This window comes from Narcine bancroftii, chromosome 4, assembly GCF_036971445.1.
Source record: "Narcine bancroftii isolate sNarBan1 chromosome 4, sNarBan1.hap1, whole genome shotgun sequence".
In the NCBI taxonomy this organism is placed as follows: Eukaryota; Metazoa; Chordata; class Chondrichthyes; order Torpediniformes; family Narcinidae; genus Narcine; species Narcine bancroftii.
The window spans coordinates 250,767,307-250,789,824 of NC_091472.1; the positions used below are offsets into that span (position 1 = coordinate 250,767,307).

Genomic DNA, 22,518 nt, shown 5'->3' on the forward strand with positions numbered 1-22,518 from the left:
GGAAAACTACACAGTGGGGTGAGTAGTCATAAGGGGTAGAGTTTGATTAAAGGAAAAATTACACGTAGTGTTGGTGAGTCCTTGTGGATACAGACCTAAATGTGTAGGGATCTGAATGGACCAGGCATTGTGCGGATACCACCCTAAGTGAGTAGGGGTCTGCATGGGCAAAACAGGCAAGTTAGGTAAAATTGGGATCAATTGGTCAATTTAAAACCACAAAGTGTTCTGGAAAAAGTAGAAGTAGCATTAAATATAACACAGTGACTACAAGAGTGGACAGGACGGAAACAAAGATCGCAACTGGACTAATTGATGAAGTGTGTTGAGCAAAATAGTGCAGAGCGAGAGGCTCTGCAATTGGCTGGATGGGGGGGGGGCGGACGAGTGTGCGCAAATATTATGTTTTTTTAAATATAAAAAAATAGAAAAAAAAGAACAAAATTGTGCAATGAATAAAGCAACTACAATTGAAATATTAAGTGAAAAATTCCCAGTATCTAAAAATTATATCATAAAAAATCTGAAAAATGGGAAAAGAGAATGAAAAAATTGTTAACAAAATGGCCAAAGGAAGGTACCTTTGACAAAAACATTATGAACCTAAAGATAAATCTGAAATATGAGAACGAAAGAGAGGGCAGGAGGTGGGGATACTGAAGCTTTTCGGGACAGAAGGAGAAAGTAAAAAAAACTGGAGAAACAGCCTGAACAGGAGGAGAATCAAGAAAAGAAACCGACATTATGTGGAGTAAATGTAACTTGGTGTTCTTATTGTTCAACCTTGATACAGGGATACAGGGGAGGGGACTACAAGGGGTCTGATTTACCTTGTATGTAATGGTAATTTACCTTGTATGTAGAATAATGATGTAATCTTTTAATTCAACTTGTTTTCGAGTGTATAAAAGTTGATGAATCCCTTTCTTGAATAGAGACCTCTGGAGACTGTTTTCAGGGTTGAAAGCAGTAAGGGTTCTCTCATGTGAACTTGGTGTCCAATAAAGAGTTAACTGGACCAGTTCTTTTTTTTTGAAAATTTTATTTAAGAATTTTGCAAAATATTACAAAATAAGAAAATACAAGATACAAACACCGATATATACATATATATAAAGAAAGAAAAGTATATATAAAAAAATAATGGTAATGATGGCAATATCCCCCACTCCCTCCCTCCCTCTACTAACTACATCATCTTAACTTCCTCCCCCACCCCTCAGAGCCTTAAAAAATTATTCATTTAAAATTAATTAATCGACATGCCAACTCTTTACATAACTTTTATTTAAGATTAATAGCCATACAATCCAAATATAAACCTCACATTTTAACAAAAAAACAATAATTATTTCACAAATTATAAGTTATTTTTTCCAAATATGAACACAATTGCAGTTCATTATGCCATCTTTGTATATTCAATTCCACATCATTTTTCCAAGTTATCGCTATGCACTTTCTTGCAACCGCTAACCCTAACCACAAAAATGCCAATTGTGGTTTATCAGCCAATCCCAAAATAACAGCATTCATATAACCCAATAAAAACATAATTGGATCCATTTGCAAATTGACTGTAAATAAATCTCTCAAAAATTTAATAACTTTCCCCCCCAAAAAATTAACTTTCTTACATGTCCATACACAACGCATAAAAGTACCTATCTTTCTCCACATCTAAAACACAAATCTGTTAGACTAAATCCATATTTCTTCAACTTCTCAGGAGTCAAATATAATTGAAGAATAAAATTATAATTAACCATACTATAGCTCACATTAATTAATTTTGTAACACTATCAATACACATATTTGACCATTCCTCCCAAGAAAATTCAATATCTAAATCTTTCTCCCATTTCTCTTTTGTCCTATATAGCCCAACTTTATCCATCTTTTCTTGCAGCAACCTATACACATCTGATATAAATCCTTTTGATTCCTTGTCAACCATTAAAATCTCAAATTTAGATTGACTTGGTAAAATTAAATCCTTACCAAATTGTGTTCGCAAAAAATCTCAAACTTGATAATAAGCAAAAATAGAATTTGCAGAAATGCCAAATTTCTCTTGTAATCTATTAAATGCAGAAAATTTACCCACCTCAAAACAATCTTGTATAATACTAATTCCTTTCAGTTTCCAATTTTTCAAATAAGGATTATTTAAAGAAAACGGAATTAGTTTATTCTGATACAATGATGATTTAATTGAAATTTTCCCTTTAGAGCCTATAAGTTGATCCTGCTTATTACCAAATTTCCAGTATATGTCTTAATATTGGTAATTTATATTTTTGTAACAATAAGGGATTCCATTTATAAATAAATTGACTCATTTCTTTTTCAGAAATTTGATCCAATTCAATTTTAGCCCAGACAGGTAGTTGTTGAACATCAAACAACCTATTAATGAATTTCAACTGTGTCACTTCATAATAATTTTGAAAATGTGGTAATTGAAGTCCTCCCCATTCATATCACCATGTTAATTTATGCATAGAAACCCTAGATAATTTACCCTTCCATAAAAATAATTGAATTACTTTAGTTAATTCTTTAAAAAAATTCTTCGGGATCACACATGGAATAGATTGAAAAAGATATTGTATTTGAGGATAAATATTCATTTTTATACAATTTACTCTCCCAATTAAAGTTAATGGCAAATCTTTCCATTTCTCTAAATCAGTTTTAATCTTGTTCAATAAAGGTATATAATTCAAAATATATGTCCTGATATTCTTTATTAACTATAACAACTAAATATTTAATCTTATCAGACCATTTAAATTTAGTAATCTGTCTACAATCTAAATAATCCTCACTTGATATCGGCAATATTTCACTTTTCTCCCAGATAACCTTATAACCTGACAGTCTGCCATATTGATTTAATAAATTTTGCAACACCCTCAAAGATTCTTTAGGATATGTTAAATATATTAAAATATAATTAGCAAACAAATTAATCTTATACTCTTGTTCACCTACTTTGATACCTTTAATGTCCAAATTTTGCCTAATAGCTTGAGCTAAAGGTTCTATTACCAAACCAAACAATGCTGGTGAAAGAGGAAAACTTTGTCTAGTTGATCAAGATAATCTAAAAGCTGATGAAATCAGACAATTCATCATTATTTGTGCTTTAGGATTAGTATATAAAGCTTTAACCCAAGTAGTAAAGAATGGTCCAAATTGAAATTTTTCTAAAACCTTAAATAAAAATTTCTACTCAACCCTATCAAAAGCTTTTTCCGCATCAACAACACTATCATTGGTTGATTAACTTGTTGTCTAGCAGCATTAATTATAGAAATCAATTTAGTGACATTATCAACTGAATATTGACCTTTTATAAATCCAGCTTGGACAAAATGTATTAATTTTGGCAAATAATTAGCCAATCTATCAGCTAATACTTTTGGAACAATTTTATAATCTACATTTAATAATGATATTGGTCGGTAAGAAGACACTTTTAATGAATCTCTATCTTTCTTTGGAATAATAGTAATGAACGCCCTCGAAAACAATTCTGGAAATGAACCCATCTCAGTTGCCTGCTTCAAAACTTCCATATAAACCATAAACAACAAATCATTAAATTCTTTATAAAATTCTACTGTAAACCCATCTTCACCCAGGGACATTGATTGCAGTGCTTCCTTTAATTCCAATTCCGTAAAAAGACTATCTAAGTCATTAATATCCTTCCCAGTCAATGATGGCAAGTTGAAATTAGCCAAAAACAAATCAATTTGCTCAGTGTTTTGTCTACTTTTAGATGTATAAAGTTCATTATAAAATCTAAAAAATTCCTCATTAATTTCTTGAAATAATCTCTAAATCTTTGAATTGTTCTTGATGCTTGTTCTATTTTTGATTGCCAAGCTAAAACCTTATGTGCATCTAACTCATAATAACAGTTTCGATCTTTGAATAATTTTTTTCATATTTATATGATTGCAAAATATAATATATTATTTTTAATTTAGATAAATGTATCTTATTATCTTCAATAGAGTTCTTTTGAAATTCTTTTACTAACTTTTCAATTTCTTTTTTCAAATTCTGACTTTCAATCAAATATTATTTTTTAATTCTAGCAGTCTAACTAATGAACTGCCCTCTCAAATATGTTTTGAAAGCATCCCATATTATCAAAGCAATTATGTTAATTATAAATATGGGGCAGAATTTAGCATTTTAAATTGAACCTGACATCGAGGACACAGTGTTACTTTACATTTTGCAGTGCAGACCAAGTTCTGGTGAAAGGTACCAATAAGAAGCGAACAATGACCAAGTGGTGAAAGCAGTTATTAAAGTGTGAACATATTGAGTCAAATCATATTGTAAATTTTTCAATTAAACTTCATATATCAATCAAATAAACAGCTACTTTAAGCAAAATCAATTATTGCAGTGACAAATAAGAACATTAAATGTTGTGCCTGAAAATTTAAATATAGAATTTCAAAGGAAAAACTAAAATGAATGATTGAGTGCAATGTGTCCTGAATATCCATTCAGTTGCATATTGTCAAAGCTAAGTGTGTTTGGAGTTGATCTCATCCTAACTTGAATGCTGAATTTACATCATTACATCTGTTGTGTAAATCAGGGAGAGTAATAATTCATAAAATCAGTGTTCTGTGTGTCGGAGGCATGCTCTGTATTTCTATTGCTGAAGTAACAATGGACAGAATTATTAAATAATTCCCTGTTATGTGGAAGGCACTATGCTGTTAATAATTTAAATTAACTTCTTAAGTGAAACTGCTTTAAATATTTTGAGCACAGCAGATCGATGATCACCACGAACTTCAGAAAATAGGTATAGCATCACAGTCTTTAAATTACAATGATCCTGAACAATGGGGAACTACAATTTTCAGCTGGGGAATTTTTGACATACCCTCCCCCACCCACTTTTCATGTGCTATTACTGCTGTTTTGCTTGTCTGCTGTGTATAAACGTGTGTCATAAATTATTTTTACTTTAAATGAGACAAATTTGTTTTATTTTCCTTAAATTCCCTCCAACAGCAAGTGAAGTGACTTTTCAAATTCAATATAGAAGATTATGCTGACCTTCTTAATTAATGTCACTTTAACCAGCCAAATAATTGTAATTTTGTAATCATTTTGTGATGCTGGAAATATCATCTGAAAAATCATTCAGTTTCCTGTCCTAATCCTTTAGACAAACAAAAGGACAGAATATTCCATGAGGATAAAAGAAAACATCTAATTTACTTCAAATTTCAGTGATACTTTTCTTTTCTTTGGCTTGGCTTCGCGGACGAAGATTTATGGAGGGGTATGTGCACGTCTGCTGCAGGCTCGTTGGTGACTGACAAGTCCAATGCGGGACAGGCAGGTACTAAAGCATTATCAATTACCCCTAAATTCATCTAACATTCACAGCAGACTATGAAGCAGTCTCAGCCTGTGTGAGAGAAGAAGAGCAAATCTGGGATACACTTGTGGCAGGAGTGAGATCAAGGTGAGGCAGTGACTGTTAGAATTGGGGAAGAAGGACCTTGCCAGTACACTCAATCTGGCGAAATCTCTTGAACAGGCCCTAACTGGGAGCAGACATCTTCTCTAACGAAAGCGACGCCTTCTCGGAAGACCAGGTCTGTGGAGCACAGCTATCCCTGGTACTGACTACCGTGGCCACATGCAACCAGGAATGCTACTTCTGTGGACAGGTCAAACACCCCCGGGCCAGATGCCCCGTGAAGGATTCCATGTGTTCAGGAAGTAGTAAGAGGGGACACTGGGTGTAAGTCTGTCGGGCAAACCCGATGTATGCCTATGTGGCATACCCGGACAGCAAAGAGGACACTGTCTCGATCAGAGACCTTCAGGAACTGAGGTCCCAATGCCCACAATAGGCCTCAAGCTTCTAAATACCCTATGCAGGGTTCCAGATGACATGATTCCAATGGAGCTGCTATTGGATCCAGGACCCCCGAGTTCCCCTTTAAGTCTCCCAGTGTCCAAGACACAGCACAGGAAGTTCTGGAAGAGCAAAGTCCACCAGTACTAAGGTGCTCGTTCAGAATAACCAGGCTCCCAGACAGACTCAACTTGTAAATAATTGTTAAAAGCTCGTGTTGATGAACGTGGTCTCTGTTTTCACCCACAGGTTCTCTTCTGAAGGAAGGGATTAATGCAGTGAACTGGAATTTGCTATGGGTAGCTTAGATGACTGGTCCTTCCTCCTCTGGGCTCTGCCCCCATCGATCCCACAAATAACCCTTTTTTCCCGCCTTATCTCCAATTTACCTGAAGACCATCGTAGATACCAGACGTTAATTTTAAACTAATAAAAATGTGTTTGTGCTCCACACAAGTCTCCAAATACCATCAATCACGTTACACACTTTATCTCCCCTCTTTATATAATGGACCAAAACCTGTTGTGAAGCACAATCAGGTTCTGGGTGTGGAAGCCTGATCTTGCTGGCTGAACTTACTTTGGAATTTAATTTTATTTGTCATTAAATACCTGGTACAGTGAGAATGGTTCTTCTGTAAACAGACTAACTGATTATCTTTAAGATTTTATATTGCTGTATGAAGGGCATAATTTTCAGAGTATAGGATCATATTAGGAAGATCATTTAGCACCAAGAAAAGGCAACATGAAAACACTATTATGACATTCATTTAGAGGCTAATGACAGCAGGGAAGAACCTGTTTTTAAGCTTGGTGATGCACATTTTCACCATCTTTAAGCTTTCTTAAGAAGTAGACAATGGGAGATGCAGATGAAGTCCACAAAGGGGAGAGATGCTTGTGTTATATTCTATTTCTTCTGTAGCTTCTCCCACATCTTAAGCAGAGCAGCTACCATGTGATGCATCCAGTAAGTTTGCACTCGGTGGTGCATCTGTAGAAGTTTTTGATGGACAAGAGGGATAGTGACTTCCCTCAATCTTCAAAATAGAGACATCAGTGTGCTTTCTTGACTGTCATATCAATGCGCTTTCCCCAGGTTAGGTTATTGGAAATATTTATTCCTAAGAGCTTGAAGCTGTCTACACTTTCAACTTCAGTGTCATTAAGGATGTGGACTTTACCCTCCTTTGAAGTTAGTGTTCATTTTCTTCATAGAGGGAGAAGTTGTTGTCCTGGCACCATGCCACTAGATTTTCATTCTCTTTCTTTGAAATTTAATTTTAATTTTGAGGTAGAGCATGGTAACAGGCCATTCAAGCCCATGGACCTGCATCACGCAGTTACATCCATGTGACTTATTAACCTATAAACCCTTTACACGAGAGAAAACTGGAGCACCCAGAGTAAACCCATGTGGTCATGAGGAGAATGTACAAACTCCTTACAGACAGTGTCAGATATGAACCCATGTTGCTAGCATTGTAATAGTCTTGGGCCTGAATTCGATCTTGTCTTTATTTGATTCCTGGCCCAGGATTATCTGCAAATTTGAAGATGGTTGGAAGAGTATTTAACTGTGGGGATGTCATGGGGATAGTCGAAGTATATGAGGGGACAGATTGCACATTCTTGAGGCTTGGCTTCGCGGACGAAGATTTACGGAGGGGTAAATGTCCACGTCAGCTGCAGGCTCGTTTGTGGCTGACAAGTCTGATGCGGGACAGGCAGACACGGTTGCAGCGGTTGCAGGGGAAAATTTGTTGGTTGGGGTTGGGTGTTGGGTTTTTCCTCCTTTGTCTTTTGTCAGTGAGGTGGGCTCTGCGGTCTTCTTCAAAGGAGGTTGCTGCCCGCCGAACTGTGAGGCACCAAGATGCACGGTTTGAGGCGATATCAGCCCACTGGCGGTGGTCAATGTGGCAGGCACCAAGAGATTTCTTTAGGCAGTCCTGGTACCTCTTCTTTGGTGCACCTCTGTCACGATGGCCAGTGGAGAGCTCGCCATATAACACAATCTTGGGAAGGCGATGGTCCTCCATTCTGGAGACGTGACCTACCCAGCGCAGTTGGATCTTCAACAGCGTAGATTCGATGCTGTCGGCCTCTGCAATCTCGAGTACTTCGATGTTAGGGATGAAGTTGCTCCAATGAATGTTGAGGATGGAGCGGAGACAACGCTGGTGGAAGCGTTCTAGGAACCGTAGGTGATGCCGGTAGAGAACCCATGATTCGGAGCTGAACAGGAGTGTGGGTATGACAACGGCTCTGTATATGCTTATCTTTGTGAGGTTTTTCATTTGGTTGTTTTTCCAGACTCTTTTGTGTAGTCTTCCTAAGGCGCTATTTGCCTTGGCGAGTCTGTTGTCTATCTCCTTGACAATGAGACAACGAGACAACGAGATAGGGGGCATTTAGTGTAATCATGGATTATGATGTATCTTCACTGACTGTGATTTTGCAAAGGGGACGTCTGAGGTCTAGAGTCTGAAGCTTGCAAACGAGTTTGCTGGGGACTATAATTTTGAAGCCAGAGCTGTGGTTGATAAACACAGGACCCGAGTGGAAAGCTAGAGAATTGGCATCTGCTGTGGATCTGTTTGGCCAGGAGGCAAACTGAAGTGGGTCAAGGCTGACTGGTCGTCGAGAGTTGATGTGAACCATGACCAGCCTCTCAAAGGACTTCATTGTGAGGGATGTCAAAGCCACCAGTCAGTAATTGCTCTGGTCTGTTATGCAAATCTTCGGTACTGGTATCATGGCGGCCTTCTTGAAGCAAGTAGGGACTTTGTCCTGTTGTAGGGAGAGATTAAAGATGAGTTCTCATGGATTACAGCAGAGGGTGGTAAAGATGAGAGTGAAGCAAGGAAGTCTGCAGATGCTTTGATTGTAGTTAATACACAATACTGGAGAAACTCAACAGGCCCTGCAGCATTCAGAGGAGGCAGAGATATACATATAACCAAAATTTTGTGTGTGAGCCCTTCATCAAGGAATGAGCAAAAAGCAGGCAGGCATCTGAAATGAAAAGCTAGGGGAATGATAGAGAAAAAGGCAGGGGAGGAGCATAGGCCAATAGTAAAGAGATCATCAGTGGACTTGGATAAGAGGGTAAGAAAAAAAATGCTAAGAATTGATCAGGAAGTTGGGAGGGTTGGAGTAGCTCTGCAAATGTAGAGCTGGGAGAAAGGAGCCAGAGGGATAGGGAAAATCTCCTGGCAGACATTTTCTACAAATGCACCAACTACCATAGTTGGTACCACTGAACTACACTTCTTCACACCCTGTTCCTTGTAAGGATTCTAGTTCTTTCTCACAATTCCTCCATATTTTGCACATTTGACTCAGGCAAAGTTTTCCATAATCTGAGATGCCTTCCTTCTTCAAAGAAAACATGGCTTCCCCTCCACTACCATCATCTCAGCCCTCACCCTCATTTCCTCCATCACATCTACCGTGGCTCCCTCACCACCAGATGCACAAGGACAGGATTTCCCTTGTCCTCACCTGCCACCCCAACATCCTCCACATCCAAGATATCACCTCCGCAATTTCCGCTACCGACAAAATGATCTCACTGCCAGATACATCTTCCCCTATCCTCGCCTTTCTGCCTTCTGCAGGGACTGTTCCTTCTTTGACTCCCTCATCCACTCCTTCTTTCCCACCACTTGTCCCCTTGGTACCTAACCCTGTAACTGCTCCTGTAACTGCAGAAAACACTGTATGCACCTACTTTCCTCCCTCACCACCATTTGGGGTCCAAAGAAGTCCTTCCAAGTGAAGCAACACTTCATCTGTGAATCTGCAGGGGTTTATCTACTGGATCTGGTGCTTCCACTGTGGCCTCCTCTACTTCGGAGAGACTGGACATAGACTGGGAGATTGCTTTGTTAATCACATTCGAACTGTCCACTGTAATACTAGAGATCTCCCAGGGCAACCCACCTCATTCCCATACCAGAAGGTCTGTCCATGGTCTTGTGCATTGCCCAACTGAACCACCTGCAAATTAAAGAAACTACCTATATTCTCTTTGGTCACTTCAACCAGATGGCATTAACACCAACTCCTCTTATTTACCTTATGCTCCCCTACCCCCATCTCTCTTTCCCTATACTTTTGTCTCCTTCCCTCCTGCTCCCCACCCTTTCTTTCTCTCTCACTTTCTCTCTATCCTTTCCCCCAGCTCTGCCTTCACAGAGTAACAGCCTTCCGCCCCCATCAAATCTCAGCTTTTCTCTTCTGCCTTCCATGTCCACACCTATGGCCTTTTGGCAGTTTGCATGTGCTCCTCCCCCTGTCCCTTCTTCCCCTCTCCCCCATCTTTTTATTCAGGTGCCTGCCTACCTTTTGCTCATATCCCGATGAGGGGCTCAGGCCTGAAACATTGGTTACATATCTTTGACTCTGATAAACACTGTTGGACCTGCAGAGTTTGCGTATTTGTTGTAAAGATGAATTCTCATGGATTGCAGCAGAGGGCAGCAAATGTGCTCCACTCTCCAGCATGTCAGGTTAAGGCTAAGTGCAGGAACAGTAACATCTGTTTCAGTGAAGTGGAAACAGGGGCCAAGTTAAGAGTTGGATGATTAAAATGAATTTAACTGAATGTTTTCTTAAATTGTTGACTGGTGTTTCAAATGAATTTATATGCTTTAATTTTTACTTGTTAAAACATTTTTACTTTTTTAATCGCTTTAATTGTAACATTTTAAATTATTTCTAAAAGGCATGGACATTCAGAAACGTGCATTTTCTGAGATAGGCAGACTAAACTTAAAACCACTGCTGTTTTTCCAGCTATTATGTGGGCAGAGCTTAAACAGCCCTACAAGAGAACACTGTTTGGTGAATGATTATTATGTATTTGTCACATTTTTCTCCATGAGGATCAATTACTTCCACTCTGGTTTTATGGGTTCTGAGGTAGCTGAGGTCATCTGGGAGCTGTAGAATATTCCACATGCAGTGCAAGAGGTGACTGATGGAATTGGTGAGAGATAGCCAGTGAAATGATATGCACTTACTGCTGTTTATGCTTGGCCTCTATATGCACAGACTTGTAATTCTCAGTGGTGTCTCAAATAATCTTTCTCCATTTTGAGTGGTCATGGGTCAGGAATTCCCAGAGGGAAGGAGAATTTTACATATCTTCAGAGAGGCTGTGACAACATCCTTGATTTTTTTTTTTCTCTGCCTCTGTGATTTCAGCTTGGAAAAGACTGCCTATTTCCAGAGTCTGTTTGGCATGTGAACAATAAGGCCTGCCTAAAGAAAGCAAATGAGTGTAGTTAGGGCCTCAGTGCTGGGGATATTTTCCTGGGAAAAGACAGTGATGTCAATTTGCTATTTTTCCAGTGGTTTCTGGAAAGATACCATCAACTCTCTGGAGAAGAATAAGAGTTAGTAATGTCTCTATAGTTCCTTGAACTGCCTGGTTCAAGTTGCCAAAGCTTCAGAAATATAAAGAAAAGCAGGGATAATTGCTGCCTGTCTGGTTTGAGGTATCAAAACTAATCAACAAACTCCAAGACCTGGGACTCAACACCCCTCTGTGTAATTGGATCATGGATCTCCTCACCTCCAGATCACAATTAGTGCAGATTGGCAAGAACATTTCCTCCACAATCTCCATCAGTACTGGAACACCACAGGGTTGCGTACTTAGCCCCTTACTCTTCTCACTTTACTGAGCCACACAGTCAGAGTTATAAAGTGAGTAGAGCAGGGGGCAAAATGTGCAGCTCTGTGGTGTTCCAGTACTGATGGAGATTTTGGAGGAGATGCTCTTGTTAATCCATGCTAGTTGGGGTCTGGAGGTGAAGAAATCCAGGATCCAATTACACAGTCGGTATTGATAGCCACCTCTTGGTGTGTGCTGACCAATTTTGATGAAATGATGATTGAATGCTGACCTGTAATCAATAAAGAGTGTCCTGATGCTTGCACTTTTATTGTCCTGGTGTTTCAGGGTTTTGTGAGACAACATCTGCCATAGACCTGATGTTGATGTAGGCAAATTTGAAGGCATCCATGTTGGCATTCAGACAGGAGGTGATATGCTTCAACATAAGCCTCTCAAAACACTTCATCACTGTGATGTGATTGCCACTGGTGAGTAATCATTTAGGTAGGCTATCACACTGTTCATGGGGACTGGGTATGACTGAGGCCTGTTTGAAACAGGTGGGTACCACTCCCTGCTGGAGTGAGATGCTGAAGACATCCACTAGTTGGTCAGCATAGGTTTTCAGTATTCGGCCAGGTAGACCGAATAATTTCCTTGGAGTCACTTTTTTTTCCCCACTCTCTTGATGGCAGCCGGTTCATCATCTTCAGATACTGACAGTGGAGGGTCATCAGGGGTCATGGAGGTGTGCAGCTATTCTTCCTTGCTCTGGTGGTCAAATCAGGCATTGAAGGCATTGAGTTCATCTGGGCATGAAGCAGCAATCATCAAGAATCCGCACCACCCAGAACTTGCTCTGTTCTCGCTGCTACCATCTGAGAAGAGACGTAGTTGCCACAAGACTTGTACCAACAAGTTCAGGAACGGTTGTTACCCCTCCACCACCAGACTCCAAAACAGAAGACTCATTATTTTTTATATATTGCACAGTCAGTTTGTTTACATTTCTCTCTACAGCTTACAGTGACTGATAAGTAGAAATTCTGTCTGGCATGCCGAAAAGAATCTCAGGCTGTATGTGATGCCTTGTATGTGCTCTGACAATAAATTTGAATGTTTTCATCTGCAGACATCCTTCTTCTCAGTTGGCTGTTCTGATACATTGAATATGTGAATTTCATCATCGATGTCTGCTTTAGCTGAAAAATGGGTCCCGAGGAAAGGAAAGTTGTCCTAATTTCCATGAGACCCACTGTAAATCTTTATTTTGGGAGGGTAGAGTTCTCTTTTGAAGGTACAAAAAAACCTTTAAGGATAATGAGAGTACGGTTCTCTTACATATTTATTTATAAATCTATAGTTATGGTTTATTAATGAATTTTATGTACATTTGTAGTTGGAACAAACAAGAACTTCAGTGGATTTGTAGATTGTACTCTCTAATTTCATTATTTCTTCTGGTATGTTTTAAGGAGTGACTCCACAATGACTTGGAGCTTGGCCTCCGAACAAGTGTTGATTGCAGACTGACTATTGATGTTGGGATGGCTATAGTTCTGGAATGTACTTATGGTGGATTGAACAGTTTTCCATCAGTTCTGAATATTGAGAGGAAAATTATCAGAGGTGAAGTGCATCAAGAACCAAATGGAAAATCAATTACTGCCTAAATGAGTCAGCCTTGCTTAACACTGGTCTTCATTCAGATTGGCTCCATTGTGGTTTGTCAGTCAACCTCATGATTTACATGCCATCACTGAAGCAAAGGTAGAATAGGGATGAATTTCTGCAGGTTGCCAATTTGAGTTTGCTCAATGAGCCCTTCTGGTTGACAGAGTCAAAGGCTTAAGGAAGTTTGGAAAAATATATTTAACTGGCTTCTGCTGCCCTTGCAAAGAATTTCTCTGTACTTTATCACAATTAGACTTGTCTTTCTCTCATGACGACAGCAAGCCTGAGGTTCTATGATGTGTCTACGTCTTCCCAGATGCTGAGGATTCATAACTGATGCTTCTCACCGCTGGATCTTACCATTCCAAAGGTCATCAAAAACACAGGCAGATTTCCATTGTTACCTGATAAGGTACCTTAGAAAATAACATTTTCTCACTTATCATCAGATTCCTTTTGAGTGAAGGTTTAATAGATTTATGCAACGTGAAACCTTTCCTGTTTTTGATTAATGCACAGAATGATGTCATTGCTTTACCATGAAATCTTAGTAGCATAGTGAGATTTCAAAATAAAATGACTATGAAATTGACTAAAACTTTGCTGAATTTCTTATTTCTGATTAAAGTGACACAAATTTGAATGGGTATGTGATAGTACAGATTCTATCACCAATGTGTATATGTACAGATTGTAGTGTAGGATGACTGTGATTGGCTGAGAGGTAGCCAGACCTACTGGGAGGTCTTAAAGGATTGCTCCTAGCCAGACCAGGTCATTCTGGATTGGTCAACCTACTTGTGATATGCTCCAGTCTTTTAGTTAATAAAAGCCTTGGTTTGGGTCAACAAGTCTTTGGTTCTTTCGACGCGCACTACAGGGTAACAATGTATTATTGATTTGGATGTTTCCCTTTGGCTTTAATGATTTATGTTCGCACGTTTTCCCTGTTGATGCTGGTTCAGATTTGATGAGCAGACAGGCTGTTTCCATGACTGTAATGGACTCCGTGAAATATTGCTCCAAATTGAATTGGTTGTTTTGTTCCAAAATGAACTGAAAGAATTTAGAATGAATCAAGATTTGCTGACATCTCAAAATTAAAATGCTGTAAATCTTCCTTACTTTTGTTACATACCAGATGGCAGGTATAGAAATGAACCTAAATATATATTTAAAATAATATATTTAATTAATAATTAACAATAATATAACTCCTTATCTAATTTAACTAAACTTTCTACACTTAACCCCCAACTATGCATGAATATACTTGTGTTTGAGTGTGTGTGTGTGTGTGTGATGCTTTTGCCATTACAGCTCAGGCCTAATTCTGGAAAGGCAGTTCAAAGTATAGACTCAGAATATCCAATGCTGACATGTAGGTTTTTAATCAATGCAGCATGCAGGCTTTAGATGGATGCAAAGAAGTTCACCAAATAGGTGAGAGAGACTGGGGTGACAGATTGTTCACAAAATTCTTGTCGGGGTGCTTCCAGACCAATGTCCTTTTCAGACAAGTGGCAACCAAATCTCCCCTCTACTTTGGCAATAGGAGACATGAAGCAAGTGTTGCACACAAAGCTTCCAGAACCCTTTCATGGGTCAGCCGAATTGCAGTGTTTCTTCCAGAACCCTTTCCATGGGTCAGCCATTCACAGTGACCTTCACCTTTGGTCATAGAGTGGTATTCTCATTCCCCTAAAACATGGAGAAATCAGACAAATTGTCTATAGCCACACATGAGGGCACTTCAGTACTGTATTACTTCCAAGAGCTCTGCTCCACAGCTGTGCTTCCTTAAAAGAGTCCCTTCAGCCATGACTTTTCCTTTACCATGATGAGATTCAACAAGTCTCTTTTTGCCACAATGGGATTTAACAAGTCCCTTTCAAAGTGACTTTTCCTTTGGCCACACGAAGCCACTTCAGCACAATATAACTCAAAGAGCTGTTGCTTCTGTGCTGCTCCCCTTAAAAAATGGCCCCTACTCAAACTGCATACTGACTCTTGAATCTGTACAAATCTCTGCACCTGGGTTTCTTCTCATTTCATCTGTATCCAGTTTAGGAACATACTGTCTTCAGCCTGCTTGCTCACAGTCAAACAATCAAACTCAGCTTGATTTGTTCTCTTAAAATGACAGTCCTTCTCAAATGAAAATGAATTGGGACCACGCAACACTATCAATAATCAAAAATGGCAGGACTAACTATGACTATGATGGGTTGGTGGACCAGACTTCCATTTCAGGAGATCAGCTGTGTCAGCCCTCTTGTCCCTCAGGAAGAGGGAGGTTTCTGCGGTGCCACCCCACAACAAAATCCATGGTACTTACTCGGGTTCTGCACCATGTTGGGACGTATCTCCATGAGGTCTGTAACAAGCCCAGAGGACCCCAAAACCCAGCAGCAATAGATATTCACCAAGACAAATGGTTACTTAAACAAAAGTTACTTTGAATGATCTTTAAACATGAAAATAGAATCACACTTTAAGTTATCACTATTGACATAACCTAACTCAACCCCCTTCTAATTCTAAGCACACATATATGTAATGTGTGTGTAAGTTCAGAAAAGTTCTTTAGTTCACAGTCCAATCTCACTTCTCATTCCTCCAAGTTCACTGGTTGCAGGCAATTCTTATACTTTGCACGGAATTTAACATTTATAAAGTTCACCAGGCTTTGGTGCTTGAAAGGTAAATGGTTACCACTCAGAAAAGTTCTTGTCGGTTTTCAGAGAGAGATTTGTTGTACGATGGACAACCAGCCACTTCAGTGTCTTGCCGAAAAAACTTTCCCGCTCAGGGTTCTCCAGGAAAAAAATTGCATTTAGTTTGAAGAATCAAGTTGAAAATTTTTATAGTATTTGGAAATCATATATAGATTTTATGAATAATTTTCTGTTCTCCTCTTCTAACTTATCCACTCCTCTTAATCAGAAATTTTAATAATAATTAATGATTGTATATGCTAGTATTATTGTACATTAGACGGTAGGTATTTCTTATTTTTTCTTTTGGGTGGGAGGGGACTTGGGGAGAAAAAATATAAAAGTTTTTTGTATCATTGGATATGGATATTTGATTAATATTTTATTCATTTTTTTGTGTAATGATACAAATAACTAAATATAAATTTAAAAACAAGATTATGTGTTTTAATATTAATGGGATTAACAGGAAAATAAAAATATTTTTTTTTGTCATATATTTCCAAAATTGGGAGTAGATATTGCTTTTTGGAAAGAGACTTATTTAACTGAAAAATAACACTTAAAATTAAAAAGATATTGGGCAGATCAGGTAGTTTTTTTCTTCATTTAATTCTAAAGCTAGAGGAGTGGTAATTTTATTTAAGAAAAGTCTACAAGTTAAGATTCAAAATGTGATTACAGACGGCAGGTAGAGATATAATGGTAAATTGTCAAATATTTTCAGAGGAATGGACTTTCTTAAATATATTTTTACCAAATATAGATGATAAAAATTTTATACAAGATACTTTTTTGAATTTAGCAGATGCTCATGAAAATATTTTAAAAGGATGAGATTTTAATTTTTGTTTGGATCCTTTATTGGATAAATCATCAAGAACAATAGTTACATCTAAGGCAGCTAAAACTTAGTTATATTTAATGAAGGATTTAAACTTGATTGATATATGGAGAAGGATATGACCTAGAGATATATATTATTTTCATTCTAATAGATTTGTTACATATTCTAAAATTGACTTTTTTTTTTGCTTTCAGCTCAAAATCAATCAAATAATTGACAATTAATAGATTGTTGATTGGGATGGAAATGGACGTGAGACTTTGAGATTCTATTATTCAAAGTTCAGTGGAAGCAGGGTCTCATTGTTTTTCTCATCAAAGCGTGTGTCAAAGGCATTCAACCTCTAAGGAAGGGAGGCATCATTGTTGCTGACCTGCAGGGTTGACTAATGGTCATTTATGGTTTAAACACCATGCCACCTGTGTGTCATTTTGCCAGTGTCACTCAAGTGTCTGGAAGATCTGTGCGTACCCCTACTTTGCTTTCCTGATTGCATGGAAGAGTTCAGCCCTTGCTGATCATAATACCTTCTTGTTACCCAACCTGAAAGCAGCATCACAAGCTCTGGGCAAAGCTTGAACCTCTGCATCTGGCCATGGTTTCTGATTTGTCCTGGTGATGTAGTGTTTGATCACTTTAACATCCACAATGCTCTTGCCTATGCAGCTGGTCACTGAGCTCATATACTCATTAAAGTTGATGAGGGCTCAAGTCCACACTGATGGCCTTTTGTTGAAATTGGGAACATTTAGAAAGTGGATAGTTTTAGTTGCAGAGAAGATGAAGAGTTGGAGAGAACAAAGAATTTGCACTCTATCACTGACATTATCTTTGTTTGTCATGAACACTGAACTTGGACAAGCAATGTTGCTCCCATTTTAGATGACTTTGAAAAGTCCTCCATACAAACATCTGTAGACATCTACAGTCAAATGTTTAGAATGGTAGAATCTGCAGGAGGGCTGTTGATTGGAGCATGAGGAGAATAAAATAGAATGAGTGTGGGATTGGTGTAAATGGACAGTTGAAGGTTGGCATGGACTGGATAGGTTCAAGGGGATCTTTCTAGGCTTTATTACTTTGTGATAGAAGCATTCCTTCCAGACATTGGGCTGGTTCCTTCAGCACAAGAATAACTGGGTATACAAGACCACTATATTGTCTCCAGACTCGATGAAGTCTCATGCCTTAAGGTCAAACATGGGAAACTTTCTCTTGCAGATCACCCATTTGAAATATTGTCTCAATTTGTATCTCTCTCCTCCAGCACAGCTCAACCTGCTGGGTTATGTCCTCAAGATCAGCATTTCACAACTTTTATATTCCTTTATCTACGATCTCTCTCTCTCTCTCTCTCTCTCTCACACAATTCTTATTAACCCAACTGGATAACTTAATAATTACCCTGACCTCATTCTGTTACAAATATTACCATTGTCCATCACTCCACCCTGCAAACTAATTGATTTTCTCTCTTTACTAGTTCTTAAAAAGGAGTTTTGACTTGAAAATCTATTGTGTTGCACTCTCCACAGATGCTGCCCGACTCAGTGACTATTTCCATCACTTTCACTTTTTGTATTTAAACATAAAAATGGTCTGGAACTGCCTGTTTATTGATTATAGGACCAGGATGATAGCATGGGGTGATGCATTCATTTCTTTGTATTTATAAATATGGACTAACTCCATACAGTTGTCATTACTTTATTGTTCACTACTGCCAACAAGTCTCTAAAAAGGAAACAGCCTGTAACTCCACCCAGAGCCAAGTTTTCCAAATGTGCCATCTTCTGTTTGTTGCTGCACTGTTCAAATATTGACATTTCTGTACATACTAGCTCTATTCATTGTCTTTAACAGAGGAAATAATGCACAGGTAGTTCAAATGCAATTCACATTTCAAATGTGACATTTCAAGCAAATGAACCTCAGATGAAGTAATTTGATCATTTACTATAATATTTTTAAATGGGTTTCAATTAGTATGGTGATGGCTTGTGTTTAAAATCTGGTAAATTCATTAATTTTTCAGACTATGTGCAAGCATGGTTAAGATAATATTTTCCCCTTGCACAGATTTTGATGGCAAGTTTAAAAACACGAAAATTCATCATATTTTGGCCATTTTAGTTGCATTTTAAACAAGAACTGAGAATAATTTTTAAAAAAATGTCAAATAATTTACTTTGAAAAAGATCCAAGATGTGGCCTGAGATTTTTTTTCTTCATTTCATTGCACTAGAAATTTAATTAAATTATAGGCAGGATTTTATCCGATCACTTTAACATCTTACACTATCGTGCATGGTTGAATTTAATTATTTATAACAAAGCAATCAAAGGAAAAAATGTGAGTGAAAGCAAATAATTTTTAGGCCTTGTTCCCAATGCCCACCAGTATTGAGTAAAGAGTTTACAATGGCATCAACATCTTTTGAATAAGTAACAAGCTGAAACACATTGGAACTCTCAAAGTTGAAATCCTTCTCTAAATATTTCAGAAGGGAACGGCCAGCTGAGCTGTATAAATATTACCTACTCGCTTTTAAAAAAATAAATCAATTGCAGCACGTTTATCCTGGCTGTTAGAAGAATTGTTGAAGGTAAAGAATGTTTATGGAAGTTATTCCTGAGTATCTGTTCCATTTATTTTTGCTGATTCGTGCATTTACTGTCTGAACTTTGACAATGCCAAATAGACATATGTTTTGACTTTAGTGGTGCCCCATGTTTTTACTTACACAGATACTGATGAACTGGTGATGACTTGTTGGTGGAGAAGAAGGAGTTGTGTTTATAAAGCTTTTTTTTATGTCTTTCTACAAACTGCTTTGGAATTGTTGTCTTGGGAACAATGATCTCCATTTCTACAGATCAAAATCCCCAAGATAATCATTAAATAATGATCGGATAATCAGTTTCAGTGATGAGGATAGAAGATATTTGGCAGAATAACCTTGTTCTAGAACAAAATAGTGCCCCGGCCATTTACTACCATGATTAGGGGCCCCATTTAACATCTCTGAAAGAGAAAGCACCTCCAACAGTCCAACATTACCTCACTTCTGTAACTGCATTCCTGCCTGGATTTTGCAGACAGATCTCTGGGAGTTTGAATCTGCAACCTATGGACTTGGAAGGCAAGAGTGCTATAAATGGTCCTGTCGCTGACATGGAAATTAAAAATAGTATTGGCTTTTGTGTGACCTGTATTGTTGGGCGCTATCAGTAGCCCCAAGAATGACACAGATAAAAGCTGAGGGGAATGATAGGCTTTATTCTACTAGAGACTGATGGCCCGGGTCCAAGGCTAGGAATGAGCGGGAAGGAGAGGGGACTCGACCTTTATGGCCCGGGGTCACATGGGCAGGACTAAGGGTGGAGCCAAGGTAAGAGGACACCCGGAGGGCGGGCCAACCAGCACATATAATCATATCACTGCATTCACCCCCTCTTTTAAAAAATGGAACACACCGGAAAACAGACAACAAAACCAGGGGTGATAACAGCAGCAACTATAACAATAACAATACAGTAAGGACAACAGCTGCAATATTAACACTTATTACAAGGGGCGGGAGAAGCAGATGTCCTCACCGGCTAGAGGTTGAGCTGCACGGGCGGCTTCCTCTGTCTGCTGCACCGCCATGGAACCAGCGTGTCGTGGCGCTCCTCCAGAGAGGGGACCAACAGGGGAGCGTCCATTGTAGGGACTCTCTGAGATTGGGTGCTAGCGGTGGACTCCTGGAGTGCTGGGGGGTCCTCCACTGCTGCCTGGAGAGTAGATGCCTGGACATCCGGTTCCAAGGCAGGCAGCTCAGGCTACAGGATCAAACTCTGATGCAGCACAATCGGGTCAGCAGCCGGCAAGGCAGACTCAGAGTCTCAAGCCCTTGCCAGGTCTCGTATTGGCACAGTGTTATTGTGGCCATCCGGGTACCTCACAAATGCATATTGAGGGTTTGCATGTATGAGGTGCACTGCTTCAACCAGTGGGTCTGTCTTATGGCCCTATGGCCCCCTGACTTGCTTCCGAAGCAGAACCGGCCCTGGGGTTGTCAGCCAGGGAGGGATGGAAGAACCATTCACCGATCTCCTAGGGAAAGCAAAGAGGCGTTCATGCAGGGTGGTGTTAGTAGCTGTGTACAGTAATGACCAGATGGCGTGGAGAGCTTTTGGCAGGACAAAGGCTGGGAGCATCGCCTTCCAGATAGTGCCGTTCTCCCTTTCCACCTGGCCATTACCTCTGGGGTTATAGCTGGTGGTCCTGCTGGTGGCTATGCCTCTGGCCAAAAAGTACTGTCGAGGCTCCTCACTCATGAACGAGGTCCCCCGGTCACAATGAATATAGTCGAGGTACCCAAACAGAGTGAAGATACTGCTCAGGGCCTTGATGACCATAACCAAGATCATATCCAGGCAGGGAATTGCAAAGGGCAACCTGGAGAATTCGTCCACCAACTCAGGAAGTAGGCATTCCTATTTGTGGTCGGGAGGGGGCCCTTGAAATCGACACTAAGTCGTTCAAAATGGCGGGTGGCTTTAATGAGGTGTGCCTTTTCAGGCCGGTAGAAGTGAGGCTTAAACTCGGCGCAGATTTGGCAGCGTCTGGTCATGGACAGGACATCCTCTATGGAGTACGGGAGGTTTCGTGTCTTGACAAAATGGTACAACCTCATGACTCCGGGATGACATAGATTGTCGTGTAGGATCTGGAGACGGTCAAGATGTGCACTGGCACACATCCCTCTGGATAGGGCGTACGGGGGAGGGGGGGGTCATTGAACTTACCTGGCCGGTACAAGATATCATAGTTGTAGGTGGATAATTCAATCCTCCACCTCAGTATCTTGTCGTTCTTGATCTTACCCTATTGTTTGGCATTGAACATGAAGGCCACTCAGGGTAAATCTCTTACTGGCTAGGTAGTGCCGCCAGTGGTACACCGCCTCAACGATAGCTTCAGCCTCCTTCTCGACGGAGGAATGCCGGAGTTCGGGACCATGCAGAATGCAGGAAAAAAATGCTACTGGCCTGCCTGTCTGGTTTAATGTGGCAGCCAGTGCGAAATTGGAAGCATCACTTTCCACCTGAAAGGGGACAGTTTCATCTATGGCATGCATCGTGGCCTTAGTGATGTCTCCTCGAATTTGGTCAAAAGCAGCTTGGGTCTCCGCCAATAATGGGAAGGTGGTCGTATGGATTATAGGGTGGGCCTTGTCGGCGTCGTTGGGCACCCATTGTGCATAATATGAGAACAGCCCCAAGCATCTCTTAAGCACCTTCAGGGTGTTTGGGACAGGGAGCTCCATGAAGGGTTGCATGCAGTCTGGGTCGGGGGCAATAACACCTGCTGCCACAATGCATCCAAGAAGGGCCATGCGCTCCGTGTTGAACATGCACTTGTCCTTGTTGTACATCAAGTTGAGGGACTTGGCCATAGCAAGAACTTTGCGAGATTTGCATCGTGGTCCTGCTGGTCATGGTCACAGATGGTGACATTGTCAAGGTAGGGGAACATCGCCATCAGCTTATGTTCTCCACTATCCGGACCATCACTCTCTGAAAAGCAGAAATACCGTTAGTAACCCCAAAGGGCACCCACAAGAAGTGGAAAAGTTTCCCGTCCACCTCAAAACGCGTATAGATTTGATTGGCTGGATGGAGGGGGAGTTGGGGGTAAGCCGACTTAAGGTCAATGATCGAAAAAATTCTGTACTTAGCGACCTTATT

The 22,518-nt window shown here is 39.6% G+C and overlaps 1 long non-coding RNA gene across 2 annotated transcripts in view; it reads left to right on the forward strand.

The window, feature by feature from the left end:
• The window catches only part of LOC138761853 (uncharacterized), a 49,031-nt gene extending 31,407 nt beyond the window's left edge, over positions 1-17,624 (forward strand). For both annotated transcript variants that reach the window (XR_011356542.1, XR_011356543.1), the window contains 3 exons: positions 11,890-12,032; positions 13,497-13,630; positions 16,977-17,624. This is a non-coding gene — a long non-coding RNA (uncharacterized lncRNA). The remainder of the gene's footprint in view (positions 1-11,889; positions 12,033-13,496; positions 13,631-16,976) is intronic.
• Positions 17,625-22,518: the final 4,894 nt, after the last annotated feature.